The sequence below is a fragment of the Zalophus californianus genome, chromosome 2 (assembly GCF_009762305.2).
Source record: "Zalophus californianus isolate mZalCal1 chromosome 2, mZalCal1.pri.v2, whole genome shotgun sequence".
In the NCBI taxonomy this organism is placed as follows: domain Eukaryota; kingdom Metazoa; phylum Chordata; class Mammalia; order Carnivora; family Otariidae; genus Zalophus; species Zalophus californianus.
In genome coordinates, this window is record NC_045596.1 from 22932444 (window position 1) to 22958583 (window position 26140).

Consider the following 26140-nt stretch of genomic DNA (forward strand, 5'->3'; position numbering starts at 1 on the left):
CTTTTTGAAAAATAGTATTTGGACTTGCAACAAAAGCATATACCCACATTTATCTTTAAGTTCCTGAAGAGAATTGAGAAGACTAATTGAATTTATTTAGCTTCAAGCTGGATCTATGCTTAAATTTGAGATCATGGCACTAATTTCTACAGAGATAATACAGACACAGAAATACAGGCACACAGAAATGATGTTTGATTATGTGTTTTCTAGATAGATATAGAGATAATATCAGATGACTCTGAAAAAAAGGTAGGAGTTACTTTGACCAATGAAACATCTTTACCTCAATGATTCAAATGGGTTACTTAAATATAATGGTGCATGTATCTGTAGATCAATTTGTTTTGAAGATTTTATTTATTTATTTGAGAGAGTGAGAGAGAGAAAGCGCAGAGGGAGAGGGAGAGGGAAAAGCAGACTCCCCACTGAGCAAAGAGCCCAATGTGGGGCTCGATTCCAGGACTCTGAGATCATGACCTAAGCTGAAGGCAGATGCTTCACTGACTAAGCCACCTGAGCGCCCATCTGTGGATCAATTTTAACGTCCGTGATTTTTTGTTTTGTTTTTATCCACTTAATGGCACAGAAAAATATGTTTGATCAAATTCAGTTGTGTGCTTTTATTTTCCTGTTTGAGGTTTATATCACTTGCTGAATCACATTCAAGTTGGTATACTGTTTGTTGAAATTTTCACTCCACTGACTATTTGAGTGCAAATGGTCATAACATGCTAATAACTTGATGCTTGTTCTACAACTGGCCTTGTCACTCTGAACTAATGAAGGTAAATTATAAAACAATAAATAAATAAGCAGCAATTACCCTTGGGTGACATAAGTACTGCTTTTAATTACTTTAAAGTAAGGTTTTTAGAGCCAACAATATGAACTCATTGTTTGATAAATACACTGAAAAAACAAAAGCTCTCATTTTGGCTTTTTAGAAATTTATGAGGTTACATTAATGGAAGCCCTTAGTCATACAAAGCCTGCTACATTGGAGTTGTGTCATTCTGGGGGTAACTATATAATGATAGCAATAACTCAATGGAAATAAAATGTACTTATTCAAATTGCTTATCTTGCTGTGAGACAACATAAGATGCAATAAGAACTTTGATGAGTATATCTTGTAAATTCTGATCCTGAAGTCTATTTATTCAGTCTGTATAAATACAATTATATTAACAAAGTAGATATATAATGCATTTGCTTTAATGAAAATAAAAGAGCTCTTATGGGATCATTCAGTTTTGGTGATATGGATCAAGAACTATATTCACTTTGGTATTTTCTAACCCATTGAACAAAATCCCTCAATGCTGATGCAATATTTGTTATATTCAGAGAAAGATGGCCAAATAAACAACCCACTGAGAATGTTGCTTACCATGTTTTGAGAGGGAGAGGGAGGTGGACGGAGGGACAGAGAGAGAGGGAGAGAGAGAATTCTAAGCAGGCTCCATGCCTAGCATGGACCCCGATGTAGGGCACGATCTCAAAACCTGGAGACCATAACCAGAGCCAAAATTGAGAGTCGGACTCTTAACCAACTGAGCCACCTAGGCAGCCGGCTTACTATCTGTTTTTAAGGTTGAATAGTGTTTCATTGTGTGTGTGTGTGTGTGTGTGTGTGTATGTGTGTGTGTGTGTACATTTATATATATATATATATGTCCATTCACTTGTCAGTAAATATTTCTCAAATAGTCGAATTCATAAAATCCAGGATTGAAATGGTGGTTACCAAGGCCTGGGGGAAGGGAGAAATGGGGAGTTATTAAATAGGCGTAAAGTTTTAGATAAGTGATATAGACAGACTCTAGGGATATGTTGTACAGAATTGTAGCTATAGTCAATGTAATGTATTGCTTATTTCAAATTTATTAAGAGGATAGATTTCACATGTTAACATATGTTCTTACCACAGCAAAATAAAGAGGACAAGAGTGTCCTCTTTATGTGTACCAGGTGCACTTTCCTAGAGACCACAGTTTTGACTACAGATCCATCTGACAGCTATCAGGTCTTCCCAAAGAGTGTTCTTTGAAATCCTAATCCAGGGTTTACTCCTGGGTGGAAATAGGTATAGATATAGTTTGTTTGAAAATAGTTTAACATTTTTATCCCTTGGAAATCTAATGCCCATTAGTAAGTTAATAATTTTATAAAATTCTATATTTATCCTTTCACTTATCATTCAATACATATTAATAGGTGTTAACAAGCCAGGAATGGAACATTGAACAAAACAGGAATGGTTCTCTCCTTTTCAGAACTTTTTTTTTAATCAAAGGGGAAAAAAAATGAACAAATAATATATTCAGGTGGCGGTAGTGCTGTGTTAAAAATAATTGAAAAGGGACAAAAATACTTTGGAATACTATTTTATAAAAGTTGATTAGGAAAGAGCCTAAGAAAAGGAAACAACTGAGCAGAAATCTGCAGACCGTGAAGAAGCAAGCCACACACTTATTAGGAAATGAACATCTCAAGCGAGGGAAGAGTACAGGGGTCTTGTGACAGGAACATACTTAGAATGCTTATGAAATAAGTCAGCGAGTTAGCCAGGAGTGGTGTGAATAAGAGATGAAGTCAGAAATTTAGCAGAGATCACATATGCCGCAGCAGGAATTTGGCTTCTATTGAGTGCATCTGAACATGTGAATGTCATGATTTCATTTTCATTTTTTAAAGGATATTTTTGCTGATGAGTGGAGAATAGATGTTAGCAGAGCAAAGGTAGAAACTGGGAGACAAAAAAAATCTTTTGCAACCATTTAATGAGAAATAATGATGGCTAGAGACTGGACAGTGCGGACTGATGTGGTGGGATTCTGCATATATATATATATATATATATATATAATTTGTAGATATAGCCAATAAAATATCATTGATAGGTTGGATATGAGATGCACAAGAAATATTTATTGGCCTGAGAAGTGGGAAAAAAATGAATCGCCAATTGCAAAGATGAGGAAGACAATGGAAAAGGCAAAAGGTATTTATTTTGTGAAGCATCAAATGGTTCTTTTTGGAAAATATCCAAATCAAAGTTACTTATTATATACGTAAGTGAGGATGTTGCAACATTATTGGATATAGGAATCTGAAGATTAGGCTATGTAAAGCTGAACACTAGATTAGATCATATGAAGAATGAAAGTAGACAGTGAAAAGAAGTCCAATAATTGAACTCATGGAGACAAGGAGGGGCTTGTAAAGGATATTAAGGTGTAAGAGCCACAGATACAGAACTTGAAGTGAAAGAGAATGGTGTCCTGGAAGTCAAGGGAAGACAATGATTCAAGAAATGTGTCGTCATCTGTGTCATCTGATCTCAATGAAGAGCTCAAATTGGATATGGCGAAGAATTGAAAAAAGGATTTGGCAGCAAGAATATCTTCAAAGACCTTGACAAGAGCCTTTTGGGGGAGGTGAAGGTTTGAAAGCCTGACTAGAGAGGGCTTAATAGGTGATGGGAAGACAAGAACTGGAGAGCATGAATAAAACCACTTTTATTTAGGGCAAAGAGTTGAAGATTGCGAATAAGAGCCTGGGGGCTGCTGAGGACAGAGTGGAATGTTGGCTTGGAAATGGGTAGATTTAAAGTACTCCACCACCATGTTCTACACTGAATAAGCACAATGCTTTACTGTTACAAAATTCTTTTTTGTTTTATTGTTTTATTGCCTGGATTATGCTTGCATATATCACACAAACAGTACAAATTTCTAACACTTAAGTTTATGAGATAATTAATAAGTTTATGCACTAATTAATAACTTGTTTTACACTGACACATTTTGGAAATTATTATTTCAACTGACTAGGTAAAAGCAAAATCATGTATGTATGTATGTATTCATTTTTGATAAGTAGTGAGGCTACTTTAGTTCAATGGAATATAACATATTTCATAAGCTTTGAGATTACTTGTCACGTATATAACCCTAAGTAAATATATCAACCCCGAATTGCCAGCATTTATTCACTGCTCAATGCAATCATCCACCCCCGCCGAAGGTTCTTTTTAATCTTTTTCCTCTAAATGACACCTGTCTGTCTCCTATTAATACTGATTTCCCCAATGACCTCTCAAAAGCAATCTGTCTTTTCTACCACTCTCTACTTATGTGAGGTCTTCAGATGGTGAACATGTCCTCCATGTCCACTAATGCTGGTTTCTCCTACCTCCTTCAAAAGCTCAAGCCATGTGAAACATGTACGCTCAGACCATTCCACTCATGGTTCTTTGTTGTTATTACTGCTCATGTCCATGCCATTTTTTCATCACTAAACTTATGGTCTTCCTCCTCACTACTTTAGCTTTTCGTGGTTTCAGAATCCAAACAAATGATACACACAACACTGATCTCTCCATTCCTTCACTCTTTAGCTCTAGCAATGTTTGTTTTTCTTTGTTTTTTGTTTTTTGGTTTTTTTGTTTTGTTTTGTTTTCTTTTGCTTTGCTTTAGTTCCACCTCAGCCACCACTAGACCTTGTCATCATGAAAAGCAATCCATTTTCCAACATCTCACTCTGTTCATTAACTCCACTCTTAGCTAACTTATCATAGTTTCCTTTCACCAAGAATTCTTTGACCTATCAAGATTTACATTTCACTTTCTTACTCCTACTAATTATGTTTTAGCTCACGCATGTGATCACTTTCCTCCAAATCCATGTAAATTTATATGTTTCAGCTCTTTACTGTTCCCTTGGAGTTCCCTTAACTTATTTACCCATCTCTTTTCCAAATCACTTACCTTACAAAACTCCAATTCTGGTTTTACTCAAGTACCCCTTCATCATTTTCCTGAACCAATGCAGTTGAGTATTGTGGGAGAAATATCACACAACAGGGATAGCTGGACTCACTTCAAATTTGTGGTTACAAATCTCAGACACGAACTCAATAGTGTCCATCAATACTTCCATTCTTCCCTGGTAAAATCAATTGCTCCCTTGCCAAGATTACTTACTCATAATTTCCTCTGGAATCAAACTTTTACTTCCTCGCACTCACTCCCATATGGTGACCCCATCATAGAAGTCGTAAGAAAATTGATGTGATTTTAAGAGTATTTTATCAACCCACTATCAGTTTCATCAAGCTAGTTAAGTTTGTGCTATCTAAAATAATATGCTCTATTAACATTAAAATGGAAGACATACCTCATTCTCTACAAGAAAAAGCTAATCCCCCCATAGTATCTACCCTTTATTCCTTCTGCTCTTGCTTTCTTAATGACCTTTAGGCAAACATATCTTTTTTCTCTATACTAGTTGTATTTCTTTTTAAAGAATGAATCCCATGGGCCTGTAAATATGAATTAATTTCATCCATCAGAGGAATAAAATATACAAAAAGATGGCAATAAAAAGAGAAAGTCCTTTGATTCCCACACTCCATACAAATTCTGCTCCATTTTTCTGAGCTGCTTTAAAGAGAAACTGCTCAAAATACAGAGTATCCAAACACAGATATACTACAGAGTGTCCCTAAAGTCTCTAAACACTGGGAATATAGCATACCTTTTATATTCTTTTTGAATAAACAACTGGACTTTTGGTATTAGATTTAGAATTAGCATGACTGAAAAGACATCTAAAGGTTAAAACAGTGAAAAGATTATTGGAAAATGTAACTAACATTTTATTTATAAGATTTTATTTACTTATTTGACAGAGAGAAATAACGAGAGAGAGACAGGAGCACAATCAGGGGAGAGAAGCAGAGGGAGAGGGAGAAGCAGGCTCCCCACTGAGGAAGGATCCCATTGCAGTGCAAGACTAGAGCCCAGGACCCTGAGATCATGACCTGAGACAAAGGCAGACACTTAACCAACTGAGCCACCCAGGCGCCCCTAACTAACATATTAAAAGTAAGTTTATCCCATGCTTTCCACCTTTTGGGGTTGCCTGAAATAGCCTAAACTCATTCATTTATTTTCACTTGTTCATCCTCATTCTCTTATCATCTTGTTCTATTTAAGTATTTGGCTCTATCTTGCCACTGTACTGTTTTTGTTAAAGTCATCGAAACTGGTGATTAATTTTCTGATTTTCTTCTACTTCATCTCTCAATAACTTCGGGTATGACACACTAACCCTTCTTCCTTGTTACTACTTTAAATTCTTTGCTTCAGGGAAATGGCAATTTCTAGAATTTCCCATGACCTCACTGGCCACTCCTTCTTAATCTTATATACAGTTTTGTCATTTTCTGAAGATCAGAGTATCCTAGGGACCTTCCTGAGCACTCTTCTAATTTCACTCTATGCTCTCAACCTGTGTGATCTCATCCTTTTCTACATGTTTAATATTGTTATTTTCCAGCTTACCACTCCTGCCTTAGACACCTTCTATGACCTACATCTATCTTGGTGTCTGCAATTAGCCATCATAACAGGGACAGATCCTAGCTCCCTAAAAACCTTTCTTATCTTAGTATATGCTACCACAGTCTACTCATCTGTGCCAGTCAAAAACCTATAAATTATCTCGAACTCCTCTTTTTCCTTCACACACTATATCTAACCCATTGGTAAACTTTTGACTTCACTGGGAAAATATGTTCTAAAGATGAATATCAAATATATTCTGAATATGGATATCATACTCATTCTTCTTTTTATCAATGTCTCTACAACCGCCACCATGACCTTCACCAGGCCTCACCAGGACTATCTCAAACTCTAACTGGTCTCACAGTTTTCATTTTTGTTCCACTATAACACGTCCAGTATTGAGCAGCAAATGTGATTATTCTCAGATACAAATGAGCTGACATCAAGTTCCTACAATGGCTTATAACATATTAACAACACAATTGATCATTTAAATCAAGGCCTAGACAGCCCTGCAACATCTATTCTAGGTTTACTTGATCTCTTTCACTCTTTCATTTACTGCCTTTGCTACTTTTTCTTATTAATTAATTAATTAATTTATTTATTACTTCAAACATTCCAAGTTTATTCCTGGGTTCGGTTTCCACCCTTGTTAGTCCATAAGCTTTGAATGTTCCTTCCTTGATCTTGTGAATGTTTTCATCTTCTCATTATTTTGATTTTCTCCCCTAGTGTCAGTTCCTCAGAAAGGTCTTACCTAAAGATTCAGGGGTATCCTCTGTAGCTCTTTGGGGCTTTCTGGGGAGTGCCCTGTTCTCTAGTATGCTGCCCCACCAACGCTAACTTCCTCTCCTTCTCAGTTTCAAATGTCTCCTTAATCCAGTGAGACCACCAGGCTCTATTTGAGTTTCCCCTCCCTGGGCCTCATCATGCAAACTCCCTCCAAGCCACAGGTGTGGGAACAATAGCTTTTACCTGGCCCGATGACCACCTATCACATTTCAAAGAATGTAGTTCTTTACTGCCTATGGCCGCTATCTGTCATTCTTTGTTTTCTAAATTTGCCTAGTTTTCTATTTTTTTTATTTTATTTTTTTATTGTTATGTTAATCACCATATATTACATCATTAGTTTTTGGTGCAGTGTTCCATGATTCATTGTTTGTTCATAACACCCAGTGCTCCATGCAGAACGTGCCCTCCTCAATACCCATCACCAGGCTAACCCATCCCCCTACCCCCTCCCCTCTAGTTTTCTATTTTTTTAAATCTGTAGGGTAAATCTGTTCCCTTTTACTTCAGAAACCTCCTAATGGTTTTTAGACACGTGTGTTCTTAAGGACTTGATATGCCACTCAGTTTCTTACTAGAAGAAGAATTATAAAGAAAATAACTTAATAAGCATGGGATTTACATGTTTTGAGGTATATTAGCCTTTTATATTATTGTTATAGTTTTATATTATTATATTATTACTATATTGTGTTATTATGTTAAACTTTCCAGTTCTTACAGCTTTCTGTAAGATTAATTGAAACTTTAACACCCATATAATAGGAAATAAACAACACCTAATTATATGACTTATCAACTTTCTTCTTAGACAGATGGAAAGACTTGGCCAAGGCTGAGATTCCTTCAACTCTCTTTGCTTTTTTGTTTCTCACACTTTTTCTATTGATATGGGAAATTATCAAGTGCTATGATCTTAAAATCTTTGTCCTGAAAGTGAAAGAAAAATTTGTTTTTTAAAATGTAGAAATCTATCTGTAAAAAAGACAATTTTCTGATTATGGAAGAAATTTAATTTTCCAAGTATGTATGTGTATGTGTGTTTATCTGTGTGTCATATAATTATTTTGTGTTTATTTAAAGAGATTAGAAGATTATTTTATTTTTCTAATCTAACAATTCTAATTATTGTCTCTCTTTTATCATAAAATTTGATGAAAACTGGGGCTCCTGGGTAGCTCAGTCAGTTAAGCGTCTGCCTTTGGCTCAGGTCATGGTCCCAGGGTCCTGGGATCAAGCCTTGCATTGGGCACCCTGCTCAGCAGGAAGTCTGCTTCTCCCTCTCCCTCTGACTGCTGCTCCCCCTGCTTGTGCTCTCTCTCTCTCTAATAAACAAATAAAATCTTAAAAAAAAAAGAATTTGTTGAAAGCTAACCCTTCCAACTTAAACTGAATTGCTCTTTTGTCCTAATAGGCATTATCTTCAAAATACATTTATAATAAAGTTGCAAATGTGGCTTTATACATTTGTTGAACTAAATATATGTTATATATTTAATATCCATGTATATTAATATACACATATCTTCCTAAAAATAAACTTCCATATCTGTGTGTTGGTTCATATACAATAGGAGAGTCTGCAAGCATAGCTTCTTTACATTTAAAATATTTGTGTACATTTTGATAAGAATCTGATTAATATGCTAGTTACAAAAATATGCTTTTTTCTATTTTTTTGAACTTTATATGAAAAGCATATTTATTTTCACCATCTTTAGACAGGTTGACAATTATGATCAACAGTAGATTAAACCAATTTTTTGCCATAATCTTTTATTTACCAATGCATAATTATGACATTATTGATTCTGGAAAATAAATTGGATTTTTGGATGGTGATAGTTTGAATAAGAAAATGTGTCATTGTTGCACAAACATTTAACCCATGACAAAAAAAAAAAAGAAAAGAAAACATGTCATTGTCCCAAGGGTGGACTAAAGACACTTTGAAATATGACACAATAGAATATGGTGGTTGTGTGTTAGATAGAGAGAGTGAATGGTTTATTCTGGTGAAGTGTAAATGGATTCTAACACAAGAAAGTGCTCTCCTAAAATGAAGCTAGGAAAGAAACAGCTGTAAATTATTCCTAGGGTTCAGAAGGAAGTAAATCCTCAAAATAAGCATGGAAGTAATCTTCAAAACCATGTCCAGATTTTTGCTCTCCTAGGTTCCTTCCCCCACACTGATAGTGAAGAATAGGTAAGCAAGCACAGGTGTGCAGGCATTGGCTGTTAGATGTCTTAGGGATTGCAGGAATAATATTAAGATTGTTTAATATTTCTAGAATTAAGGGAGAAGTAGAGGTAAGTAAACTAATCAAATGATTCCAGGATAGGAGGAAGCATGCACATTTCAATAAACCAGATTTCTTAAATATGCTAAGTCAAGTGGTGAAAAAACTTGACTTACCATAACATCAATGCTTTCATCTTCAAAGATTTTAAAGACGTTTTGGATATCATAATTATTAACTTTTTTAGTAATAGAAAGTGATAAATTAACATTTCAAGGTTATAGCTACACTGATCAAAATAATTTTTATGGTTTTACAACTTAGTCTTTCTGTTTTTAGTTGATTGAACATCCACCCAACTATAGCATTTTTAAACAATATTTAGTACCTTTTTAAAGAGGGCCTTGCAAGTTTCTTGACTCTTTAAAATTCACACTTAATTTTTTATTAAAAATTAAAAGTGGTGTTAATCTTGACGAGATATAAAAATTTTTTAAAACTTTAAATAAGGCATTGAAAAAAACTTATAAAAAACCTCATTGTGATTACTAAAATATTTCTGTAACAATCAGTTAGTTAATCAATCCATCAATAAACACCATGCTGCATAAATAACACAGACAGTTCTGTGTTATTATCTGGTTTCCTGGCCAAAAGCAACCATTTGAGTAAGCATTTACTCAGCCTGTTCTGTTCAGCCTAGTCTCAGCTAGTAGGTCTCTGCTTGTCTCCCTTTACCATCTTGTGATTTAGGGGTTCCTGGGAATTTGTGTATGTTGCAGGAGGAGGACTCTGTGTAAAGTGTCTTCAGATCCTGGGTTTTGACACCTTAATTGTCTTTATCTTTTTCACTGCCATTCTGTCTAGGCTGCCTGGGGACAGCCATTTGGTGTTCTGTAACCCCGATGCATATTCTGTCTCCATAGTCTCCCTTGTTCCCAGGACCCTGAGTGCCACCAAGCTCTATCACTTCTCCTTTAGTAGTGTCTAGGAATGAGGGACCTTCTTAGGTAGAAAGGTGGGAACAGCCACCTGCTGAAGCTGAAGGCATCTGGCAGAGGCTGGATCTTGATCTTGCTGCTCAGTTGCAGTGTCAGGGCCAGGAATGACTGTGGCTGGAGAGGCTCCTCTCCACGCCTGTTGATGACCACGCTGATGGAGCTGCTCAGGCTTCTGGAGTCCTCCATCCACTGATGCTAAAGATGGAAAATAAGGTAGTGTTTTTAGGAGAAACAAATTTGCATTAACTCACAAACCTCCCAAGACATAAAGGTAAAAATCTAGGGGCAGAGACCATGGGGAAGTTCACAAAGATTTTAAGTTTATGCAATATATAACATTGTAAGCATCTGTTCCACTCAGGTGACCCCTATACGGCTTTCTCCCATTTTTGGGGTGCTCTCCTGGAAAGCCCTTTGTGCATTTCTACACTGCCTAGCATGACACTTTGGCAGGCCATAGTTGACTGGAACAGCAGCAAGCTGTTAGACTGGAAGACTTTCCCAGGAAAATAAAGTTGTGACCATTTAATGACACCATTGTTCTGTAAGATTGTACCTGCAAGATGTGATTTTGGGAGCCGTGGGTGAGGACTTAACTTCTGTCCCCATATGGACTGAATGGAAGAGAAATTCCTTCTGCCAGGGAGGGAGGGTGGCGCTGAAGTCCATAGATGAGAAGATAGAAGACAAAGAGAGGGCCATTTAGAAGTTTGTAAATAACTAGGGAAACTTAGAGCCTTTATCATCCCACTGATCCCTAAGTTTCAACCTGTTGTAGCTTCAAGCCTGTTAACACTTTCTTTAAAATTTCCCTCAAAAAGTCTTTCATAGTATATTCTTCCTGTGCATAAATATCCATGCCCTAAAATCCATGTTTGTCCATTACTAGCTCTCTAATCACATTTTAAGTTCTTCCTGTGGCTCCAATAAATAAATTTCTCTCTGTGTACTCCATTAGATGACTCTATACCCTTAAATTATCCTTTACTCCGTAAATTAGCTCAGGGTGATTTTTCTTGTCTGAATTTACATATTACAAAGAAATACAGCCCATATTTGCATAAATATTTGCCTATGTATATATGTATGTATATATATACATATCAACATATGTATATGTGTATGTATAACTTTATAACTTATCAAGGAGTTTTGATTAATCATAATTCACAAGTCTACATTTATAACTGTCTATATGCTGAAGCATATGTTTATTTAGAACACAGTTGGCCATAATACTGACAGAATGAGTCTATCATTATTATTCATTTTTTCAAAATGAGTGGGACTTTTAAATGGTAGCATCATAATCACAGGTGTAGAAACGCATTCTACAGAATGTTGTCATTTTTCAACATCATGATGATTCGGAAGAAGTAGTTAAGAAGACTATTTTTCTTTAAAGATTTTATTTATTTATTTGAGAGAGAGAATGAGATAGAGAGAGGGAGCATGAGGGGTAAGGGTCAGAGGGAGAAACTGACTCCCCGCTGACAGCAGGGAGCCCGATGCGGGACTAGATCCCGGGACTCCAGGATCATGACCTGAGCCGAAGGCAGTCGCTCAACCAATCAAAATAGGTCTGGGGCGCTGAGCCACCCAGGCGCCCCAGACCTATTTTCTAGTCACGAAATATTTTGTTTTCAAGGTGGTTGCTACAAAAAAAAAAAAAAAAAAAAAAAAAAAAAAAAAAAATGCATCTTTATTTTCCAAGGTTAAAAACCTAAGATATATTTAGGATTCAAATGAATCAGTAATTCTGAACATCTATATGGCTCAAGGAAAAGGATTTCCATTGTTTTTCTTTTTTTTTTAAAGATTTTATTTATTTATTCATGAGAGACAGAGGAGAGAGAGAGAGAAATAAAGAGAGAAGCGGACTCACCAAGGAGCAGGGAGCTCGATGCGGGACTCGATCCCAGGACCCTGGGATCATGACCTGAGCCGAAAGCAGACGCTAAACCATTTGAGCCACCCGGGCGCCCTCCATTGTTTTTCTTGACTGATGTTTCTATATTGTCTGTGTGGTGGTGGTGACTCTTCCCCGCAGATGGCCCAACCATCACCCAAGTATACCAGTGCTTCTGAGGGAATCCAGCCATTTTTCAGGGAAATCACAAGACTGCTGTGTCATTAAGCTCCTATTTCTGGAACCATCACTGCAGATATGCTCTACACTTAGTAAAAATCAGGGACAAGGCAGAGATTAGAAGAAGTACATGGAATGAAGGCACAACCTTAGGATAATGGCAGAAAATTGGAATGAAATTAGCACAATCTATCATTCTTACCCTTATAATGGTGTTTGCAGAAGCAAGTTGATACTGATCTTATTCTGCTGTGACCACTCTGAGGTCATTGTAGTCAGTTGCCTCTGAAATAGGCACATACTGAGTTTCAGTCATTGACTGCCCACCTTGAGATGGGCCACCTCAACCTTGCGGGGGAGGCAGAGATGGCATACATGTGGTTTGGTCATTTATTTCCCTATGTGACATTTAGATACTCTGTGTTTCAGCAAACTTACTTGTCCTTCCCCTATCTCTACTATAGCTATGAGAGAAGTGTGTAATAATTACATTCCTTTCATTCCTGTGCTGAAACTATCTGGGAGCTTACTTCTAATATGCCACTTTTCTCACATCCAATTCCCCTAAAGAGGTTTTGCTACAATACAAAGTAAAAATGTATGTGAATTCCATTTAATAATTCTGTATTTAAAATTTTCATTGTTATTCATAAGTGAAATGTGGTCTTTACTTTTAATATACTGTGTCACCTTTTTTCAGGTCTTGGAATCACGTTATTATCTTCTTTAAAAAAATATCTCAGAAGTTTTCCTGAATTTTCTATTCTTGGTAATTATTTAAAATAATCTATGTCCTAAAGGTTTAAAAGTCTTTTTGAACCTATTAGGAGACCTGGAAATTTTTTATGAGGGGTTTTTTCAGCCTAATCTCGTTTCTTCTTATCTGGAAATTAGTTGTTTTCTAACTCCACTAAGTTCAAACACTCTTCTTACAGTTGTGCCTATAAGATACTTTTAATATATCACTTTTATATATTTTATTTGCTACTAAAATTACCAATTTGATTCAGATTTTCTTTTTTTATTTATTATGTTCAATTAGCCAATATAAAGTACATCATTAATTTTTGATGTAGTGTTCAGATTTTCAAGTAAATTTTCATACAAACTATTTTTTTAAATTTTTTTTTAGTTTCTTATTTGGATATTTGTGTTTTCTACTTTTTAAAAATTAAATTATTTTTAAACATTTAATTGTTTAAGATTTGTATTTATTCATTTATTTGAGAGAGAGCATGTGTGCTTGCATGTGCCCAGGCAGGAATGGGGGGAGGGGCAGAGGAAGAGGGAGAAGCAGGCTCCCTGCCCAGCAGGACACCCCATGTGGGGCTGGATCCCAGGACTCTGAAATCATGACCTGAGCTGTTTAAGGCAGCCGCTTAACCAACTGAGCCACCCAGGCTCCCCTAAAAATTAAATTATTTAATGGCGTGATTTTTTTCTGATTGTTCAAAGCACAATTCATTTTTCTTTTTTTTTTTATTTTAAAGATTTTATGTATTCATTTGAGACACAGAGATAGAGAGAGAGAGAGCAGGAACAGGGGGAGAGGCAGAGGGAGAAGGAGAAGTCGGCTCCCTCCTGAGCCAGGAGCCTGATGTGAGGCTCGATCCCAGGACCCTGGGACCATGACCTGAGCCGAAGGCAGACGCTTAACCATCTGAGCCACCCAAGCGCCCTGCACAATTCATTTTTCTACTTTTTCTTTACTAACACAATAAATTTGGCTTTAATCTTTAATTATTTCTTCTGTTTCAGTTATTTTATTTTTTTTAATCTATCTGTATGCAATTGTCTACATTTGTTATTTTTCTTTTTTTTAATTTTATGTTATGTTAATCACCATACATTACATCATTAGTTTTTGATGTAGTGTTCCATGATTCATTGTTTGCGTATAACACCCAGTGCTCCATTCAATACATGCCCTCTTTAATACCCATCACCAGGCTAACCCATCTCCCCACCCCCTTCCCTCTAGAACCCTCATTTGTCATTTTTCTTTTAAACATTTTTTTTTAAAGATTTTATTTATTTATTTGAGAGAGAGAGAATGAGAGATAGAGAGCATGAGAGGGACGAGGGTCAGAGGGAGAAGCAGACTCCCTGCTGAGCAGGGAGCCCGATGCGGGACTTGATCCCGGGACTCCAGGATCATGACCTGAGCCGAAGGCAGTCGCTTAACCAACTGAGCCACCCAGGCGCCCTATAACAACTCTTTCAATTTCAATTCACATTTCACCTTTGATACAATAAATTTTTAAATAAAATTTTGTGGTTGTTTGTGTTTTGTTTCCTGGAGGAAGAGACTTTTTTGTTTTTTGATATTGTTATCAATTTTTAACATTATTACCTTTTGGCCAAAGTAATATTTGTACGTTATTATTGGTTTAGTTTTTGAGTTAAAGTTGTCTGTATTTTAATGTGTAAATAACTTATTGCATCCTTGATCTGACAGAGTAAGACGAGCATGTTAAAGCCTCATATTATGTGTATCTGTTTATCTCCCCCTCTGTGTCTTATTGGTTCTGAGATTGGTAAGATCCTAGTTAGTTGCAGGAATTTCAAGAAGCAATGTGTGAATAAAACCCAGTTTGAATAACAAATCATATGGTTAAATTACTCCCCTGGAAAGCCACACTTCAGGATAGGAGCCAAGGAGCTGAAGTTTACTGCTAAATTTGGGTATGGATGACATGCCTGGTTTTGAGAGGTAATCATTCTCAGTTTGATGTGGACGGTTTAAAATACACATTAACAATTGCTTAGTAGAAAGGTGCTACTTATCCAATCTGAGGAATATTTATTACAAAGCAAAAATCTATTTTTAGAAAAAGGAAGAGTATTAAATCAAATAAGAGGTATGCTTTTTTGAGTGCAAAACATAAATAGATTTTTTTGCAATAAAATTAATATCTAAGTAGTTTGTTTTCTTTAGATACTCATTTTAGATTTCTTTAAAGAGTTCACTTTCCTTTACTTTAGGGCAATAATAATAATGATAGCTAATGCTTTCCAGTCTTCTCATATGCCAGATACTTTTCTAAGTGATGCACATATATTAATTCATTTAATCCTTTAAATCCTTTGAGGCAATGCAATTTAAATAAATTATTATCTTTTTAATAAGTGAGATTCCAATATTAATGAACAGATATGTATAATATTTAATGCAGCTGAGTGCCATAAATTAATAAATCTTGAGTTATTAGGCTTTTGCATATATTTCTTTCTGAATATATTTCCTATTTCTTTATGTTTTAAGCCATTAATTTGTTTTTACTCTATAATTTAACCCAATATGAAATGCACATACATGATAAAATTTATGCTTTAAATTTGTCACACATCTCAATATTTATACCCTAACTTGCATTGTATGTGTGAAGGGTTGGGTTAATCACACTCTGTTCATGCCACACTGATATTTTTGAACTACTATATGATGAAGGGTATGAAAGTTATCATTTCTCTGGGGAAAATATGTAAATGTATACTGTTGTATATTCTATGTAAATACAATGTTTTTTCTTCTTTTGCAAAAATCTTCTCTTTTTGGATGAGGTGGAAAAAAAGGTTGTTTGAGCAGTTAGTTGCCACCAACCATGTACCTGAGGTCCTACTAATCTGCTTGAGCAGAGACACTACATCTAAACATCTGACGCTGTAGCTAAAATTTGTCCTGATACTTGAATGAACTTGCAGTAGTCTACAGTCATCTCCTAGTTTCTAACTGGATTCTGCAGGGCGCTTTCTAACTGGGGGAAGAGGGTGCTTGGGGCTGGTGGTGGTGGTGCATGATGATGCTTTAGAACTCTTGGCAAAAATTCAATTCATACTCGGTGTTCAAAGGTCTGTGAAACATACAGATAATGTCTTGCTCTGAGTAAATGACCAAAGGTTCCTTAGGGTAAGACCTGGGGAACCATTACCATTTTACTTGGCATGATGTTTGGGGGCTTTTTTCCCTGCATATATGGCCACTATGCATTGGTTTCTGGATCTGAAAACTGCCTTGAGTTTTGAAAACTCTATAGGAGGTCATGACTTTTATTGGGGTGACTGGTCTCTGCCTCCCAGGCATCCAACATTGATTCCTTCTGCTATCACAACCTGAGTGTTAACACATTTTATGCCCATTTCTTTTGTACTTCAGGATGTTGTATCCTATTAACTGTCTTCATAAATCTACATATCAGGCCACTTCAAAAGCCATACTGGACTTGGAGGCCTTTGCAGTAATTGTGACCTCTGGCTTCTCATGGTTAAGTGTTCTCAACTCTCGTTTTTGGATTCTATCTCCATAGCCATCAGAAGGCCATGTTCTTCAATGGTATTTTTCTTACTCTCAGGCCTGGCTATAGAACTACAACTGAATCTTTTTATGATATCCTCATAAAATTCTCATTTTAAAATTAAATTTCTCATGGACTTGGCAAATGGTATGCTGTGGCCTTCTCATGAAACATAATCATCTGATGGATGTTCTCGATGTGGACAGTTGATCTTTTCTACCATGGCCATATCGCCAAGCCTTTAAATCCCTTTCCACCTTCTTCCATGGGAATTTAGGCATTTCAATTTTGCTCAGTATACTCATTGCCTTTTCAAAGCTTTCAGTAGCCATTGTATTAGGGAAGTGGTACCATCCTTGGAATGCTTGCAGGGCTTTTGATCTAGTATTTTGAAAGAATGCTCTTGAATCGATAAACTCCTCTCTATTCAATGTTATGATCTAGCCCTCTTGGTCACTCTCAACATCCAGTGCCAAGTGTACTTCTCCATTCTGCGGCATGAAATAGACTTGTGGCATTTATTTTTCCATGACTAGTTACTTTACTTATCCCTCCTAAAGTTCTACTTTTGCATGGTGGTTATGTGCATATCTGATTGGAGATTTTCATTTCATTCAGACTTAACTCTCAAAATGTAGTTGAAAATCAGGATACAACTCAAAGCAAAATGACTTGACCAGATATTATGGATTGAAATGTGTGCACCTTAAATTCATAGGCTGAAGACCTTAGCTACCAATGCCTCGGACTGTGACTATATTTGGAGATAGGATTTTAAAGAGATAATTAAGTAAAAATGAGGTCATTAGGGTAGGCTCTAGTCAGATATGACTCTTGTCTTTATAAGAAGTTGATATTTGGATACAGACAGGTACAGAGGAAGACCAGGTGAAGACACCATCTACATAATGAGAAGAGGCTTCAGAAGAAACCAAACTTGCCAACACTTAGATCAGAGACTTCTAGCCTCCAGAACTGTGAAGAAATTAATTTCTGTTGTTTAAGCCACCCAGTTTGTAGTGTTTCATTTTGGTAGACTTAGAAAACTATAGACCAAGAATGAAATATCCTGATTTTGTCAGAATCTGTTCCAATTTATTGAACATGTATTTGGTTTTCTTTTCTTTTTGAGCTGGAAGATAAATTTGCTCCAACACTGTCTCCTTGTTTGACTTAAGTGACAGGTTGGAGAAGTACACCAAAATATTGATTTTTATTCTTAGAACCAGAAAAGAACTTTTGTTTTTTTACATTCTCTTATCATCATATTGTGAAAGATGGCCTTTTGAAATATGAAGGGAAGGAGAAATAAACAGGATCGCTTAAAGAAAACAATACGGAAAATATGAAATTTGTACTGATGTGAATTACTTATTAATTAACAAATAATTTATCAGCACTGTGCAACTTAAAACAAGGGTACACACAAAGGTGCAATTACACTTTACTGAACTCAGAAGATTTAAAGAGATTGTACATTAACTGGACTTTAATCTAAGAATACTTAATATCGATATATAATGTGTGTTTCTCTGTATATGTGTATATCTCAGAATCATAAGATTGTTTTGTAGAGGTAATGTACTAAGGGGAATCAAATTAAGTTTTAACTAAAATGTGGGATCCTGAAAATATACTGGAGAGATAGAAACTTTAGAGATTACCTCTTCTCTAAAAGTTTTTAAAAACATTGTTTTATAGTTAAGATATACACCCCAGCTATGCCTTCTTTATGTTTTCTTTTCTCCTTAAGATTTTATTTATTTATTTGACAGAGCGAGAGAGCACAAGCAGGGTGAGCAGCAGAGGGAGAGGGAGAAGCAGGCTTCCCCATGAGCAGGGATCCTGACACAGGACTCGATCCCAGGACCCTGGAATCATTACCTGAGCCGAAGGCAGACGTTTAACTGACTGAGCCACCCAGGCACCCCTTCTTTATCTTTTCTAACCTCATTTTAGAGTCTCATTTAGAACAAAATTCTTCGTTTTACTTGTGAAACATAAACACAATCATATAAGCCTCTGAGTCTAGCATACAATGGCTTCCTATACAGACTTGACCATGTAAGAAGATTGGTCACAAAACAGAACTTGTTCTTTAGAAAATTAACTTTTACAACTCTTAAATCATTGGGTTCTACTTGAAACCCCTTTCCACAGTGCCTATCCTGAATGGGAGGTCTCTCTTACTTGCAGTGACAGAGGTCTCTTATTGTCACAAAGTTCCTAATTTTTTGGTGGTCGCTGTTACTCTTTGAGGTTCCTCTTGGATACCTGCCCCCAAATTTTGTGTACACTACACAAGCTGCATGTCAATTTATAGTATCTAAAATACAGCTTCAAAATTTGATGGAAATCTAACAAGTTTTTAGGTATGACTGTGCCAAATGAAAAAGCCTAATTTTATTTGTATATATTTCCACTTTCAACATTTATCATAACACTTCACTCTAAGTAGACCATTTGATGATCAGAATCTACATTAAAAGAAGTGGCTCAGAGTTGTATATTTTGTTATTTGCATGATTTATTAGATAACAGGGATAAAACAACCATCAGATTATGTACACATCCATAAGCAAGACTTAAAATCAAAACACACAGAATCAGAGCATGTCAGTTTTATTTTTAAACATCTCTAAGAACCAGTAATTTTTCTTAAAATCAACCATGAAAGATGTATAAAAGTGTCATAAGTATTTCAATGGGTACAGTAAACCATGATATTTTGTTCTTGATTGTAATTTAAAAAGGATATCTTTGTGGAGAAGTATATGATTGCCTTTGTAAATAATAGAGTGGTTAATGAATTGCAATTGAAATTGATGATACTGCTTAATTTTATATAAGCCCTTCTAATTTGACGAACAACTTGGGATTCATTTACTCCAAACAAATTGTGTGATACTGTGTCACTATTAGATTTGGACAAAAGAGATGAACAGATTTGTTTATTTAGTTTAAAGTTTAAGTAAAGTGACTTCCAGATCCTGTCTTTTGTTTTTAAGAACTTATCCAGGATAAGAGGGGAAAACAAAAGATAACTGTACCATCGATGTTCTTAATTAATTTTTTTCCACTGAATACCCTTTAACAAAAGAAATACAATAACAATTATAGTTGCTCACAAAGGATTATAGAAATGGTAAAAGGGCCAGCTTGAAAACTCCTGTTTTTAATCTTCCAGAGAGAAACTGTACTCTTTCATTTCCGTTGTACTAGAGTATAAGAAATCAATGACAGGTACATCTCTCTTTGGAAGAACTTTTATAACCTTCTCTCAAAAAAAAGTCTCTATTCTCGGCATGCCACCCACAGTTCACTGACTTTGAACTAGTCATGTCCAATCCCCAGCTCAACGAGGTTGTTTCAGCCATCTCTGGTGGAAAAATCCCCCGAGACTTCTTTGCTGAGATATTTCCAGTGGCTCTTCTCATAATAAAGATGACTTTTAGAAGCCAGCCATGTTACTCATCAAATAGAGCTCAGGGCTTAGTTATTTTCTTTCTAACATTTTGAAAGTCTTATCAGTTTACTAGTGTATATTTAAAAAAATAAAGAATATTACCTAAAAAGAATTACTTCCTTTATCCCTGAAATTTTTACTTCAGAATGTGTATACAATTATGTCTTATATCCTTTTATTATTTTGCAATTGAGAGAATTTTTCTCTAGGGAAAACCAGTACTTTCAGTCAGGACTGTATTTAATACCACAGTGGGCTCCTTTATCCTTTATTATATTATCTGTCTTAAATAAATAATTATAAAGAAAGTTCCAAAAATCTGCTAAGAAGGAATTTTTCCTGCCATTATAAAGCAGGCTTCTGGCCCATTTTACACACACACACACACACACACACACACACACACACACACACATATATTCATTACATATAATTAACTTTGAGAACTCAAGATAAAAATTGAGAAGAAGGTGACATTTAGGCCCAGTGTTTCAAGGACAGAGAACAAATAGCAGAAGCAATCCCAGGATAGGAACACATCTGGCATATTTGAGAAAAAGCAAGGAAGGCAAATGAAGATAGTGCTTGTGATGAGTTCACAGTTTTGAATGGCCTGGATTGTGCAGAGCATGTTAAGCCTTTGAGAAGACACTGGCTTTACTATACATGAGCTGAGGAGCCATCCCACGGAACAGTGAGCTGAGGCACTAATGTGTTGAAAGGCAACCTTCCACTGCTGTGTTTCAAAGAGACTCTGTGGGGAAAAGAATGGAAGTAGGGATAGGAGGCTATCACAGTCATCTAGTGAGCAGGAGTAGTGCCTTAGAGAAAGTTTGCGAGTGGAGGAGATAAGGAGATATTCCAGATATGGAATATAAATGAAATGTTTCAAAGATGAAGGGCGCCTGGGGGGCTCAGTTGGTTAAGCGACTGCCTTCGGCTCAGGTCATGATCCTGGAGTCCTGGGATCGAGTCCCACATCGGGCTCCCTGCTCAGCGGGGAGTCTGCTTCTGCCTCTGACCCTATTCCCTCTTGTGCTCTCTATCTCTCATTCTCTCTCTCTCAAATAAATAAATAAAATCTTTAAAAAAAAATGTTTCAAAGATGAATCAAGTTTCTGTTTTGTTGTTGATGTTGTTTCTAATGAACTGAAATGATGCAGTCCGATTATGGGGCAGAAGGTATGGAGCAGGTTCTATAAGAACCCTCCACAGTTCTGTTTTGAACACTTCAGGTGTGAGATGTTTTAAGCAGAGTTCTGTAGTGTTGTATGGATTCTAGTGAAGAAGTCTGGACCGGAGGTATAAATGTGGAAGTCTCATTAAATAGATGATAATTGAAATTGTGAACCAGAAGAAGTGACTGGCAAGAAAAGGCAGATAAAAGATTCAAGACAATGATCCTTAGGGCACTCCAAATTTAAGACATTGGTGAAAATTGGGATTTAAAAAATTGAGACCAATAAATAAATAAATAAATAAAGTGAGACAAAGTATATCCAGTGTCAAAGGAAAAAAAGTCAGATAATGTGATGTCCAGAAGCCAAATGAAGAAAACAGTTCCCGGATAAAGAAAATGTTAGCTTTGATAAATGATGATATGTCAAGTAGGATCATGACTGAAATATGATCACGAATTAAACAATGTAGGGGTCAATAATGACCTTAAAACAAACCTCTTTCCTTTCCATCATAAATATTATTCATTCTTTCCAAATTTAATAATTTTACTGCATATGTATATATCAATAATTCATATACACTTGTTTTATATGTATTCAAACTATATAAATGGGATACTCTTATAATCTAACCATTTTCTGTTTTTACTGAACAACTGTTTTTCAGATATATGTATATGAATTGAACATATATGGCTCTAGTTCATTCCTTTGAACTAGCAGTAGATAAAAGGAGACATGATATACCACAATGCATTTATTATTTTTAAAATGAATGTTTACATTGTTTTAATATTTTGTGCTTCTAGCAATATTTTTATTAAACATTCCTAGATGTTTAATATGTTCCATTAAATTTAATATGCTCCATTAAACATATCCTTCTGCACACAGGGTAAGATTTTTTTTTAAGGAAAAAACTAACTTAAGTGTATGCATTTTTTCAACTTTATTAGATATTTAAATTTTTGTCTAGTCTTGCTGTACTGGCTAAGATCATTTTTACAATATTGAAATGAAAGTTGTGGGCACTCATGCATGATTTATGACTTTAATGAGAATGTGTATAATACTTCATCATTAAAATATTTGTTGAACATATATATTTCTAACTTTGTTACTTGATATGGCCTAGAATCAATTATGCTGCAGTGGGAATAAGCAAATCTAGTACATAGATTTTGTTTCTCATATCATTCTCCACTAAATGGAATCAAAGCCCTTTGACATAGTGACTAATTCTAGGACTAGCGCATTAAAATGTACAAGAAGGGCACTAACTGCCTTTTACTTCCAGAAAGGAAGGAAGTGCTCAATCCAAAAACCCCCACTAAAATGGAGGTAGGTCAAAGGAACAGAGGAGTCAACTTCAAAAGCTCCCAAAGGCCAAAGATGAAGTATTTTGAACAACAAAATAATGAAATGTTGGATCATGACCCAAAGTATAAAGTAAGTATCCATGAATACATATAATATAAATAAATGATTGAATAAATAAATGGGAGAGAATAGACAAATCTCCCACACAGAAGAATTACAAATAATTTTTTACACATATTCTGCCCTTAAGTAGGAGGGACATAATGCCCCATTCCTTAAATGTGGGCTATTCTAGAGACTTCCTTCCCCAAAGTAGAGTATGGGATTAAGTAAACCAACTTTACAATGGAGAAAATTGACAAACACTTTCTCAGCCAGGTGATCAAGGTTAGCATCACCAATGGTAAGTCAAGTTGGTACCATGTAATCTTGAGATGCAGTGACGCAAATAGGACTTTGTGTCAGTGGTCTTCATTACAAAAACATAAAACCTAATTGTATGAGAAAAACATGAGCCAGATTCCAAAGAAGCAGTCTTCTACAAAATATTTGTCCGATACTCTTCCAAACAGTCAAGTTTATCAGAATCAAAAACAAAAATAAAATAAAAAGAGAGAGAGAGAAAATGTCACAGTCACAAGGATCTTAACAAGACATGCTGACTAGATGCAGTGCCCTATTCTGAATGGGGTCTAAAATAGAAAAAGTCATAGGTAGCGATTAAGAAAATTTGAATTAAGAATGGGCTTTAGTTAATAATGATTCTAGTAAGGTTCTCCAGAGAAACAGAACCAAGAGTATATAAATATTTATTAATGAAATTGGTCACGTGGTTATGGAGGCTGAGAAGTCCCATAATCTGCCCTCTGCCAGCTAGAGAACCTGGAAAGCCAGGGGTATAATTCAGTTAAGATTAAGTGCCTGAAAAACTGGGGGGAAGATGGAGGTGGTGATATAAATACTGGTCTGAATCCTAAAGCTGAAGAAGCTGGTGCATGGACTTCTGAGGGCAGGGGTTGCCTGTCTTAGCTCAAACAGAGAATGTATTTGCCCTTCCTCAACACTTTTGTTTTATTCAGTCCCTCAAGGGATTGCATGATGCCTACTGGCACCTGTGAGGATGATTTTCTTTATTCAGTCTACTGATTCAATGCTAATCTCTTCCAGAGACATCCTCAGACCCAGAAATAAAGTTTCACTGGCTATCTAGGTATCTCGGAGCTCAGTAAAGTTGACACATAAAATTAACCATCATGGCAACATATCAATACTGGCTCAGTAATTGTGTATATGTTTGTACTTAATCAGGGAAACTGGGTGTTACTCTCTGTATTACCCTCATAATTTTTCTAAAATCTAGATTTTCTAAAAATCTAAAACTTTTCTAAAATAAAAATTTTATTTAAAATATTAAGAAATTTTGGGGCACCTGGGTGGCTCAGTTGGTTAAGCGACTGCCTTCAGCTCAGGTCATGATCCTGGAGTCCCGGGATTGAGTCCTGCATCGGGCTCCCTGCTCAGCGGGGAGTCTGCTTCTCCCTCTGACCCTCTTCCCTCTCATGCTCTCTGTCTCTCATTCTCTCATTCTCAAATAAATAAATAAAATCTTTAAAAAATAAAATAAAATATTAAGAAATTTTATTAGGACTTTTCAAGACATTAAACTTCTTCCTATTCCTCCTTTGCTAAGATTTTTTTAATATGAATGTGAGATGAAAGCTAAAATACATTTTCTCATATACTGATGTAACCACTCTATTTTCACTTTCAATCTGATAGGATATGAAGTAAATTACATTAATCAGTTTTTCTAATATTAAAGCATCTTTATTAGTTAAGATATTACAGAATAGGCTATAACAAAAAACAAAAAAATTAAAACAAGAAATACCTCCAAATCTCAAGAACTTGAAAATCAAAGGTTTATATTTCTCTAGAACTACATGTTTATGGTAATTCAGTAGACATTCTGATCCATGTCATCCTCATCGAGGGGATCCAAGTTAAACAACCTCTAGCATCTAGGTATCATTGGACAAAGGAAAACAGAAGGGAATAGGATTATAGGCACAGGAACCCATTTTTTTATAACTTTTTAAAAAATTTTATTATGTTATGTTAATCACCATACATTACGTCATTAGTTTTTGATGTAGTGTTCCACGATTCATTGTTTGTGCATAACACCCAGTGCTCCATGCAGAACGTGCCCTCTTTAATACCCATCACCAGGCTAACCCATCCCCCCCACCCCCCTCCCCTCTAGAACCCTCAGTTTGTTTCTCAGAGTCCATCGTCTTTCATGGTCATCTCCCCCTCCGATTCCCCCCCTTCACTCTTCCCCTCCTGCTATCTTCTTCTTTTTTTTTTTTTAACATATATTGTATTATTTGTCTCAGAGGTATAGAAGGATATTTTTTTGTTGGATCTTTTCTTCTGCCATGTCTAGTCTATAGCTTAGTCTCTCCAGTGAATTTTTCATTTCAGATATTATATCATATTCTAGAACTTCCACTTGGCTTTGTTGTCTTTATGCTTATGTTTTCTCCTTGAGGCAGTTACTGACTTTTAAAATAGTATGTGACAGACTGAAAAACTGAGAACTATTGGTAAACAAATAAAGCCAAAGTTAGAGTGATAAAATTCCCTGGAGTTCAGCAAATGCCAAGGGGAGGGAGCCCAGAAACATGTCAGGCATTCCACTGGGATTCATAATGACTATACACCAGGAACAAGTGTGAAATGAAATTTAACTTGTTCTTAGAAGGACTTAAGCTCATCCTTGAATCTGGTCATCCCCTAATTAGATCAAGATTATATAGAATTGCTGGTTTACTAGCCTAGCTGACTGTCAGAAGCAAAAGTAAATCCTCTCCGGAAGAATATAAACTCTTCCAGAACTTTGAAGCATAACTATAATTTTTTATTTGTAGTGTTTGGCACTCAATTCATAATAATCAAGCATATCAAAAGACAAACCTTGTCCATTAATCAAGAGACAAAAACAGAAAATACATACAGGCTCACAAGAAATCCAGACAATTAAATTACAGACACAGACTTTAAATTGACCTGATTAGTAAGTTAAGGAATAGCAAAATATTCTGGAGAGAACTGATGAGGATTAACAGGAATCGCTGCATATTTGTCTCTCTTTCTATTCACAAATTCTTTCTTCAGTGATATTTACTCTGCTATTAAACTAATCCATGAAGTTTTAGTTTTCATTATTTCATTTTTAAGAACCATAGCAGACTGCTAAGTCACAGACCTGTACCTCTGAAACAAATAATATATTATATGTTAAAAAAAAACAAACAAACAAACAAAAGAAAGAAGATAGCAGGAAGGGAAGAATGAAAGGGGGGAATTGGAGGGGGAGATGAACCATGAG